Source organism: Fistularia commersonii, chromosome 7 (genome assembly GCF_037954325.1).
Source record: "Fistularia commersonii isolate RoL2024-O1a breed Wild chromosome 7, RoL_Fcom_v1.0, whole genome shotgun sequence".
In the NCBI taxonomy this organism is placed as follows: Eukaryota; Metazoa; Chordata; class Actinopteri; order Syngnathiformes; family Fistulariidae; genus Fistularia; species Fistularia commersonii.
The window spans coordinates 1,535,921-1,546,962 of record NC_141290.1 but is presented as its reverse complement, the minus strand read 5'-3'; the positions used below and the strand labels follow the sequence as shown (position 1 = coordinate 1,546,962).

At 38.0% G+C, this 11,042-nt stretch overlaps 1 protein-coding gene across 2 annotated transcripts in view; it reads left to right on the top strand.

The window, feature by feature from the left end:
• The first annotated feature begins 1,587 nt into the window (after window positions 1–1,587).
• lingo1a (leucine rich repeat and Ig domain containing 1a) overlaps window positions 1,588–11,042 on the top strand; it is a 195,304-nt gene continuing 185,849 nt past the window's right edge. The window contains exon 1 of one of the 2 annotated variants that reach the window (XR_015106339.1): window positions 1,588–1,811. The gene's annotated coding sequence lies outside the window, so the exon portion shown is untranslated. The remainder of the gene's footprint in view (window positions 1,812–11,042) is intronic. The other variant, XM_086149066.1, reaches the window with a different exon arrangement.

Genomic DNA, 11,042 nt, shown 5'->3' with positions numbered 1-11,042 from the left:
TTTTTTATTCCATTTTTGCAGGAGTATGTAGGGACACAGAAGTTGAATCTGAATCTTAATCAGAAATGTATTTGATTTCATTTATATTATTATTAGTGTTATTATTATTATTATTATTATTATTATTATTATTATTATTATTATTGAAAATTGAATCAGATTTAATTTGAAAAAAGAGACTGGGGAAAAAACAAAATCCAATTACATCAAACAAAGTAGAATTAAATTAATTAAGCTAAATTTTATTAAATAAAACAAAATACAAGTCAATAAAACAAAATAAAATTAAACGAAATAAATCAGATTAAAAAAAATTCAATTGAATAAAAACAATTTCATTAAATAAAACAAAATACAAGTCAATAAAACAAAATGGATTTAGATGAAATTTAATGAATGAGAATGAAAAAACTATTAAATTCAACAAAATTTAAGTCAATTAAATACGTTTTATGGAAGAAAACAAAGTTGAATTAAATTAAACGGAATTGAATTGGGTAAAATTAGATTAGTTTAAATTAAACAAAATTGAATTAAATTGAAAGAAATAAATCAGCTTAGATGAAACAAAATGAAATTCAATTAAACAAAATGGATTGAGATGAAATGTAATAGATGAGACTGAAAAAGAAAACAATTTTGAATTAAATAAAATATGTCTTATTAAATAAAACAAATTTGAATGAAATCAACCAAAATTGAGGATAAAATACAATTAGTTTAAATAAAACCAAATTGAATTAAATTAAAAGAAATGAATCAGCTTGAATAGAACAAAATACAATTCAATAAAACAAGATGAAATTTTATTAAATAAATCACTTTAGATAAAAGAAAATGAAATTTAATAAAACAAAATAGATTTAGATGAAATTTAATGAGTGAGACCGAAAAAAAACAATTTCGAATTGAATTAAATACATCTTATTAAATGAATAAATCTGAATGAAATTAACCAAAATTGAGGATAAAATACAATTAGTTTAAATAAAAGAAAATTGACTTAAATTAAAAGAAATGAATCAGCTTAAATAAAACAAAATGAATTAAATGAAATAAATCAGTTTAGATAAGATAAAAATGAAAGTCAATAAATCAAATAGAGATAAAACAAAATAAATCAGATTAAAAAAAACAAATCAAATTAAATGCATTAAATTAAATTTAAATTAATTTAGGTAAAAAAAAAAAAAAAGTACCTGGAGGAATGTGAGCGTATGTCTATTTATTCATCTCGTGCTTTCATAGCCCGAAAAAGTCATCTTTATAAATATCCGAGCACGAAATAAGTCAATCATTGATCCGCCTATCGATCATCCTGAGGTGATCTCACCTCCCCGAGCACATATTTAAAAAAAAACATGACATTATTTCCCGTTCTGGTCGTTCTCCCTTCTGCACATCACACCTTTTTTCCACACACACACACACACACACACTGTCAGCAGACAAGGAGGATCTTTTCCGATGCAGATCCGGACAAACTCCCTCCGATCTGTCATCCTGAGCGGCTCCTCCCTCTTCCCCCTCCCTCCATCTCCATCTCCATCTCCATCTCCATCTCCATCCTCCTCCTCCTGGATCCTCCAGCCGGCGTGCACATGTGTCTCGGACCGCCGCGGGCTGCGGGACTCGGATACCCGGCTCCCGGTCCTCCCTCGGTCCCCCCGCCGCGCATCCTCCCATCCCCCCCTCGCTCGGATGGAATCGACGGAATCTGGGATTTAATGAGATCGTGGGAAGAAGATCTGGATTAAAAAAAAAAAAAACCTCCTCCCGCCGTCGCACCGCCGCCGCGACCTCCGCCACCGGTAAGACGCACGCCGATCCCCCCCGCCGGAGGTGTTGACAGGTGCGGCGGGAGATTTAGGACGATCCGTGGGTGGATGGTGGTGTGTGTGTGTGTGTGAGGAGGGAAAAAAAAAAAAGGGGGTGTTTGGAGGGGCAACGACGTCCCGCTTGGTTTGGACGCCATTGGATTTTTCCCGGGTAACTTTCTTGGCGGATGACGCGGTTGTGTTTTCGGACAAAAGCAAGACTGGAGTGTGTTTAAAAAGAAAAAGAAAAAAAAAAACAAGGTGCGACGGGACTAGCGGATTTTGATTTTGCATGCCAACCCACACACACACACACACACACACACCTACTCACGGGATGGGATGACGATTGTAGCCTGATTGCGAGCGAGGAAGGAAGTTTTCCATCCATCCGTCGGTTTGGATCTAAAAAGAAAGATTTGAGAAGCTACATGTGACTTAGCATGTTGATGCATAAATAGATTTAAAAATATATATAATCGGAAGGTTGTTTGTTATATAAGGTTGCAAAAAATGGGAAAAAAAAACATTATTATTTTTATTATTGTTATTTTTATTATCATCACTATTATTATTATTATTATTATTATTATTGTTATTAATAATAAAATCACTACACTGTGACAGATTTGAGACACTACAAGTAACTTAGCATGGATTGATTTAAACATATATATAATATATAAGCTAACAAAAAAGAATGTTTTTTTATTATTATCATTTTTATTATCAAACTGTAATACAAAAGATCTATTTATTTTTCAATTATTATTATTATTATTATTACTATTATTATCTAACCATAATAAAAACATATATATGTATCTTATTGTTATTATTATTATTGTTATTATTATTAGTAGTATTTTTATATCTATTGTTATTGTTATTATTATTATTATTATTGCTATTATATTAATTAGACGTATTTATTTATCAATTATTATTAATATTATTATTTTCAAACATAATATATATATATATATGTCTATAATTATTATTGCTATTATTATTATATAAAGATATATCAATTATTATTATTATTATTAGTTTTATTAGTTTTATTATTTTATTTTCAAATCATAATAAAAACATCTGCTGTCTTATATAATTTTTTTAATTTGTTTTATTATAGGTATTATTCTTGTTATTATTATTACTATTACTATTATTATTATCATACTATAATACAAAGCTGTATTTATCAATTATTATTATTATTTAAATTATAAATTTCATCATTATTTCTTATTATTTTTTATTTTGCATCCCTTTTCTCCATCCATAACCAATAAATCTGTCTGACCACCATGTTTGCACCGTCCTCCCTCCCGAGCCATCGAGCAGCGATGGACCGCATCGCCTTCGCGTGGCAAATTCTAAAAACGCCGGGTCGTCTCACGCATCGACCCTCCAGTTCCTCTCACGGAAACGCCGGGATGAAAGTTTGTGTCTTTTCTCCTTTGCCTTGTTTTCACGTCATCAATTCTGCCGTCGTTGGAGGGCAGAGGCGAAAAGAGCCGGGGTGAAAACCAAGGCAGATCGCTGGTGGAGGGTGGAAGCTATCAAATATTGACAGGAAGCCGGGAGAGTGACAACAGCGAGGGCTGGCGGAGGGGGAAATTAAAAAAAAAATAGGAAAAAATAGCCCTTTTTTTTAGATTTTTTTTAAATTTTTTTAACAAAAAAAAAAAAAAAAAACTTTTTCTTTTTTTTTTTTTTTTTTTTTTAATTTTAAGGGAGGGCGGAATTTTACAAACTGCCACTTCCATAGTTACGCCTGCGTAAAACCCTCCTCCTCCTCCTTCTTTGTCAAGGACATCAATATTTATCACATTTTCCATCTCGGCGGAGGAAACCACGGTAACGCCAGATGATGGGTGGGGGGGAGGCGGAAAGAATATAATAAAAAATAAATCAAATTAGCTCACCTTCTTCGCGAGACCCTCGGCTCGTGATATTGTTGCATATTGAAACGCGAGACGGCGGCGGCTGTTTGTTTTTTTTTTGTTTGTTTGGTTTTTTTTAATTTATTTTTTTTTGTTTTCCTCGGCAGGTATATTGGAAAACGGCAAACATATCGGCGACGGTAATAACAAGTTATTGCAAAGCGCATATTCGCGGGTATTGAAAGTCGGAAGAGTCTCGTCGCTTTCGAGAAAAAAAAAAAAAAGAACAAATAAAAAAAATTTATTACGGTTTTGCAAGAAGGAGCTGGAGGTTCTGACCTTCTGGGAAGGAGAAGGTCAAACCGGGCGAATCTACGAGCGTTTGCAGACGACACTTTGATGTGCTGAGAACTTCTAGAGAGGTCCTAGAAAGGAGGTTAGCTGCAGGAATGAGAAGGTGGAGATGGAGATACATGTGCAAGAAGGTTGGGAAGCTGAAGATGTGGAGGTCCATCAGATGTTGTGGAGATAAAGACACAGACTGAGGAGAGATGGTGAAGATCTGGGTATGCTAAGGTTGGAGATACCAAGTTGAAGACCAGAAAGGGCGGGTTTATGGAGGTCCTGTTCTGGAGTGAGTCCTGGTAGAAGGTCCGCCGAGTAGAAGATGCCGGGAAAACCGACCAGGTTACGACTCGCTAAAGATTAGCATCTTTTTAGAGATTAAATCAATGGCAGCGCGTGATTCATCGCTATATTTCTAGCGGAGCGCTAGTTTGCTAATTGATTGGATTATTGGGAAATTATTCAGCGGCGTCTCCGGCTCTCCGAGCGCTAACCCCGCCGTCATCGCGGCTTCTTTTATTTTTTAACTTTTTTTTTTTATCCTACTTGGCCGCGCTCGCTGAAAGTGACTCACGCTACCCACGGACGCCCGGGAAGCCATGATACCGCCCAGCGCCAAATGGCGTGTTAAAAACTCCCTTTTTTTTCCCCCCTCTCAACTTCCAAGCAATTATTTCCGAGGCCGTTACGGCAAAACGGTGGTCATTACGGACTTTTTTTTTTTTTTCCATGATTTACCGTGATGCATGAAATGAGGTTGGTGAATTTGTCACGCCGATTCACGGCTAATGGTATCCGCGGCGGCGGTGGATGTGAGTTCCTCATCCCAGCGTTTTTTTTTTTCCGGCTCGACTAATTATCACAAAGCCAATATGAAACATAATTTCTTTGGTGTCTTCATTTGCAACTCCTCGTTTTCCCATCAAACCCAGAAGACCCTGGAAGTACTAGCAGCAGCGGCGGCGCTAGTTTAGCTTTATGCTAACTGTATCATCTGACAGGGATAATTCGCTCATGTATTTTTTTCTCTGCGCCGCTTATCCTGCACTCCGGGAAGCCAAACCTGGCCGTGATTGGCCGAGAAGCGGGTGGTTCATACATAATGAGACCAATGACAATTCACGCTCTCGTTTACGACATTCGCTCTTCCATTCACATGCACGACGGGGACGTACGGCATTCAGTCATTCACATGGCATCTACAGACACAACCATTCATCCTGTCATTCACATGTTGTAGAGACACAAAACCATTCACTCACTCACCCATAAGTCCAATTGAGATACTATATTCACACTCTTATTCATGTGGTATCAAGATACACAACTGCTCGCTCACTCATTCACATGTCCAATCGAGACACAAAGCCATTCATCCTCTCATTCACACGTTATAGACGCACAACCATTCCTTCATTCACACGTCCTCTGGAGACGCACAACCATTCATCGGGAGGCATCATATCAAGGCAGACGCTCTCTGAACCTCGAATAAAGCGGTGGAATAATTATCTTTCCCTCACACATGATCCTGTTTGGTGCCGTATTTCATCGAGTCATCGCCGCTTGCATCAACTTTTCCTCGGGCGCTTGCGGGGCTCGCCCTGTGGGGGGGAAGTGAAGCACCTCAGACATTACATAAGCTTGCAAAAAAATCAAAAGACTTATTATTATTATCATAGCATTATGATAATAATTTTATAATTGAGCCTTTTAAACACTTAAAGAACATATGATGATGTGATAGTGCTGGCTGTTCAATTATCATTATGATAATAATAATAATAATAATAATGATAATGATAATAATAATAATATTGTTGTGGTTGTTGTTAGTCGTCATAGTATTAGTAACACCATTATTTTAATAACAATAATAATATTAATAATAGTATTAGTAACACCATTATTTCTATTATTATTATTAGTTAAATACTAAAACTGAATGATCATAATGAAATAGTAAAGAACAAAAATAATATGGTAAATGGTTCTGTTAAATGCATTGAATCGAATATGATTTAATTGTATTTAATTATAACAACAACACCATAGCTGCTTCTACCATAAAATATAAAATCGATGATAATAATGATAATAATTATGACAATGATTCTCCAGTAAGCACCCAAAATAATAAAATTAAATTTTCATGTTTAAATTGTGGTTAAATAAAATTTTATGTGATGAAGAATCAATAATAATAATAATAATAATAATAAAAGAAAATCGGTCTCTCATTCACAAGACAATTTTTGATATATATCTGAAGTCGATCAAAACAAGCTTGGAACATAGCGCAACAAACCAACACATCCCAGAATCTTGTTGAATCCCTTAAAAGAATATTAAAACGGGACCTTGAGATACAGTCTGTATTTATTCACTGCAGAACTGAACACGGATCCTGTATGTAAAGCCGCTTGTGCCTTCGGGTTGCATCCGGATTGATATTCTCCATCTGGAGGCCTCGTCATGCGATGGCCGGACCAACCCTGCCGCCCCTTGTTGACGTGAAGTCTCAGATATGAGGGCGAGAGCGCCTCGACCTCGCGCTGAAGCTGAAGCCCATCTTCTCTATGGGCATATTCATTTATGCCCCTTCTTTCCGTCGCTACCTCGCGGCGGTCATCGGGGTCGGATCATGAATCGATTCATCCGTCCAGAGCTTCGCCTTCTGGCTCGGCTCAAAGTTGTACCGGACAGACAGAGGAATGGAAAAGACCTTCCTCATAATCCCACCGTGAGACATGTTAGCAAAACAATAACAATAATAGAGTGCATATTAGCAGGAAAGTGCATGGATGGATATTTGACGGCATGAAGGAGAAGCAGCGGAGGATATTTTTGTGTACAGTTTAGCGCAAAGGTCAGCAGATCGTACCATAATGGTATATGGTGGCCTATTCTTTTATTTCCAGTGCAGCACGAGCGCGAAATACGCAAACTTAATATGATAAATAGCTACCTTATATATCATAACATCATAGCCCGCTTCAAAAAAGTCCGCAAAGAAAGAGATAACACGCTCTTCTATTTTCTATTTCCAGGGAACAAAAAACAAGCTTGGGTTTCAGCTTCCTGAATCCGACTCAAAAAGCGAATCCAGAAATGCTGAAAATACTCGTGCGCCTTTCGAGCACACCTAGGAGTACAGCGCGTGTTGACACGGCTTCCCGTACCGGATTATAAAAATGGCCGCTAATCCACCGAGCGCGCTCTTTTACTTCTACATCGTTTTGATCGGCGGTGTCGGCGCCGCTTATACGATTTAATAATCTCTGACGAGATGATCATAAAGCTACGGGGCTAATTATTCTTTCTGCCGTATGTTAGAAAGAATCAGTCGTCGCGTTTGCCTCAATCCACTGCCGAGTTCTTAAGTAACGGCGCTGCAAATGCGTTTTAGCTAAGAAGCTATCTCCTGCGACTGAGGGATTACTCAGCATCTCCTTCAAGGAGATGGAAATCCAGTATTTGTTTACTTCTCTTGTGGTATTTTTATATGTATATATATATATATTTTTTTTTTTTTCAGCTGGCTAAGCGAATTGAAATGGTATATTCCATAAATAATTCAGAGACAGCTCTTATCTCCTGCATTTAGATACGTTACCGGGTCAACACAGCAGAGACTCTCACGAGTCTGAGAGATGGATTCACCCCCGAGTGACCTTTGGCGAGTCACGCTCTAGCAGTGGCTTTGGGGTTGCCTCGCCGCCGCCGCCGCCGTCGCCGTCGGCCTCGTTTTTCGCACAAAGCGTATAGAAATTTATTTCACGAAAGGCTTCTCGGAACGTTTTGTTCTCGCCTCGTCGAGAATGTAGGGCAGGGATCTGAGTTTGTTTGTTGATATTGGCGCTCCGGACTACTTTGTTAGCTGTGTTTCAGATGGCGCCGCTAAATTGGGGGATGAAGGCGTCCCTTTGTGCTAAAAGGCGGATGGGAGACCTTAAATGCTTCGGGAAGTATCCAGATCGTGCTACCCGGTACTTCTTTTGTGTGCCGTCCTGCTGAGGAATAAACAGCAACGAAGACAACCTTGGCGTTGGTAACCGATTGCCCAAGAGGACTGGTACAGTTGCAAGGTGACATTTCTTCCTGGTTGCCCCGTCTGGGGCTCCTAAGACCTCCACCTGGAAGCCAGATCGCTACTTTGAGGGCGTTTTGGTTTGGGGGCGACTGAGTTGAGCATTCGATGGAAGCGACCGAACCCGTCCTTGTCGGAGTTGCGACCGATCGTGTCCACGAGTGGCCCCACGAGCGCTAACAGTTACATGCTAATACCTGACAATTTCGGGGACAATTTCTATCAAGCACTGATGAAGGGACATAAGTACCAACAGAACCGAGTCTTGGAGTGCCTGTGCAGGTTCTCGGGCGTCCAGGTCCTGCTGGATTCTTGTGGAAATCTTCTTGTCGTGACGACTGGACTTGAATTTCTTCACTTGAGGACCTTTTAAGAACCAAAGAAGCCTCAGGGACGACGGCTGAAGTGTCTTTGAGATTTCAATAAGCATACATGTCTAGGGGTGGACTTCCCATCCTGTCTCTGCAAGGATCAGGCTTTGAAAGTATTCATAAAATCACTCTGGGCTGTGAGATATTTTGTCATCAGGAAAACGGTTTAGGACAATTTAGGCAAAAAAAGACAGTTTTTATCCTCATCGCATTAAACAACACCTGAAGCTCACATTGCAAAAAAAAAAGAAAAAAGAAAATTCCACTTTCCACAGTTTTACTTCTTTACCTTTTCTTATTTTCCTCTCCTCATATTTATCTATTTATTCTTCTAGTTGTTATTTATATAAATATATCTATTTTTTATTCAGTGTAGGTCTTACATTTTTTGTGGAAATGTGTTTAAGGCTGTTTTTGTTTTTGATTCCACTGAACCTGAGAGCTGCCACCTCTAAATGTCGTCGCACTCTAACGACAATAGTCGTGAATCCTTGAATTTTTTGGTAGAATAATCTTGAGGAGCACGGTTAACTTACGCAACCCCGATCTAAATCTTCAGCAAATTTGGAATATGTGTAAAATATTAAAAATTATTGGGGAACAAGAGGTGAATCGCCATCTTTTTAGGCAACATGAGTCGTGACAATGACGATGACAATAATAATAAAAGTAAATTTTTCATACATTTCTTTTAGGATTCCTAACTGGGACGGGAGGCTGTAAATAAATTCAGTGTCTTTAAATACAAAATAATACTGCAATAAATGGATGAATAAAAAAAAAAAGAAGGAAAAAAAAAAGAAAAAAAAATCAAAAAAAAAAAAAATATTTGGACGACTTCTATATTTTGATAAATACGGAGGATTATTCGTCTCCCTAATTTAGAATTACTGTGAGATCTCACGTCATTTAAGGAATCAATATGACTTTTACAAAAAAAAGGATTCAAAGGTTTAAAGAGAATATTTATTTACTCCTTTTGGTACTTCAGGGAACATACTAGTCCTGACTGATTGGCACCCAGGTACTTTTTTATTTTCTTAATTTTTTCCGTTTTTTTTCCTTTTTTTTTTTTTTAAATCAAATTTTTGTTTATTTTGAACTCATTTATGTATATATTTATTTATTAATTATTATAATTTTTCTCATTTGCAAGGTGTCTTTCCCCGTGTCTCGCCCGTTGGAAAAGATCAAGGCTGCCGTTTATAATCACTTTTTCTGACAGTCTTTCGCTGCACATTTGGACAAATTTGGCAGCGGAGCATCAAACATCAAACACTCTCCAACACGGACTTCGCTTAATCTGACTCAACCTCTGATTTTTATTTTATTTTTTTTTCATTTTTATTTTTTTTTCCTGAAACCCATTTATTTCTCAGCTCATTATTTGCAGGCGCGTACGCCACGCTTGGAAAATGGTGGCCTCTTGAGCCGAGACGCCGCTAGTTCATTAGCATCACCTTATTTTAGCTTTGGTGTCTTGAAAAGGAGTGTTTTTTTTTGTTTTTTTTGGTAAAAGCAATCGGGCGGAGGTTGCGGTAAAGTTTTTGTCAGCTAATTAGCGCCGGCCGATTATATACAATAGCTCAACACGACTAGATGAGAGTAGAAACGGATCAATAGATTAGCTTGGCTGGCGCAGCCTAATGAAACTCAAAGGAAGGTCGCTTTAAAAAGGGAGAACATCCACTGAGGTGCGAGAGCCATGAAGGGGAAATTGGATTAAACTCGCTAGTTTTCACCTTTTTTTTTAAAAAAAATAACAAAAAAAAAACACCAGCGCCGAAAGAGGTGCCGTTCCAGCCGCTATTTATCAAAAAATAAATTAAAATACAAGAAACGAACAAACATTTTTGACATCTCCTGTCTTGCCTGTTTGCGGATCCTGCATCGCTGCCGGCTCGGGAATTAGCTCGCGGTTTGTTTGTTTTCGTCAACGAGTACGTTCACCCCGATGCTCGGGTTGAATTAGTCAAAACTAAAAGCTGGAGCGCGTTGAAACAAATGCAGTGTTTGTTTTTTTTTTTGGTCTTAAGAAGAAATAAATCCACAATTATTCACTCTCTCATCTACTCATCTTTGCATTTTAGGGTGAATCATAAATACATTTTAATACATGTTATAAATAAACATCAAGAAGCCTGGTTCGGCTGTAGAGAAGCTAACTAAAACGAGCAAGCTACTAGCAAGCTAACTCCTACCAAACAGACAACACTTAGCTACATTAGCCAACAGTAGCCGTTAGCATAGCGTCAGGGTTTTCAAGAGGGGAGTTTGGACTTTTAAGGACAGAATCTCTAGTTTGGGGGATCCGGTTTGGTGGCAGCAGGACCCGAGTCTCTGCTTTTTGCAGATGATGTGGTTCTGTCGGCTTCATCGGTCCATGATCTTCGGGTTCTCCAGTTCGGAATGAGGATCAGCACCTCCAAATCCAAGACCATGGTGTTGGACCAGTAAAGGGTGGAGTGCCAACTCCGGATCAGGGAAAAGGTCCTGCCCGGAGTGGAGGAGTTCAGGTATCTCAGGATCT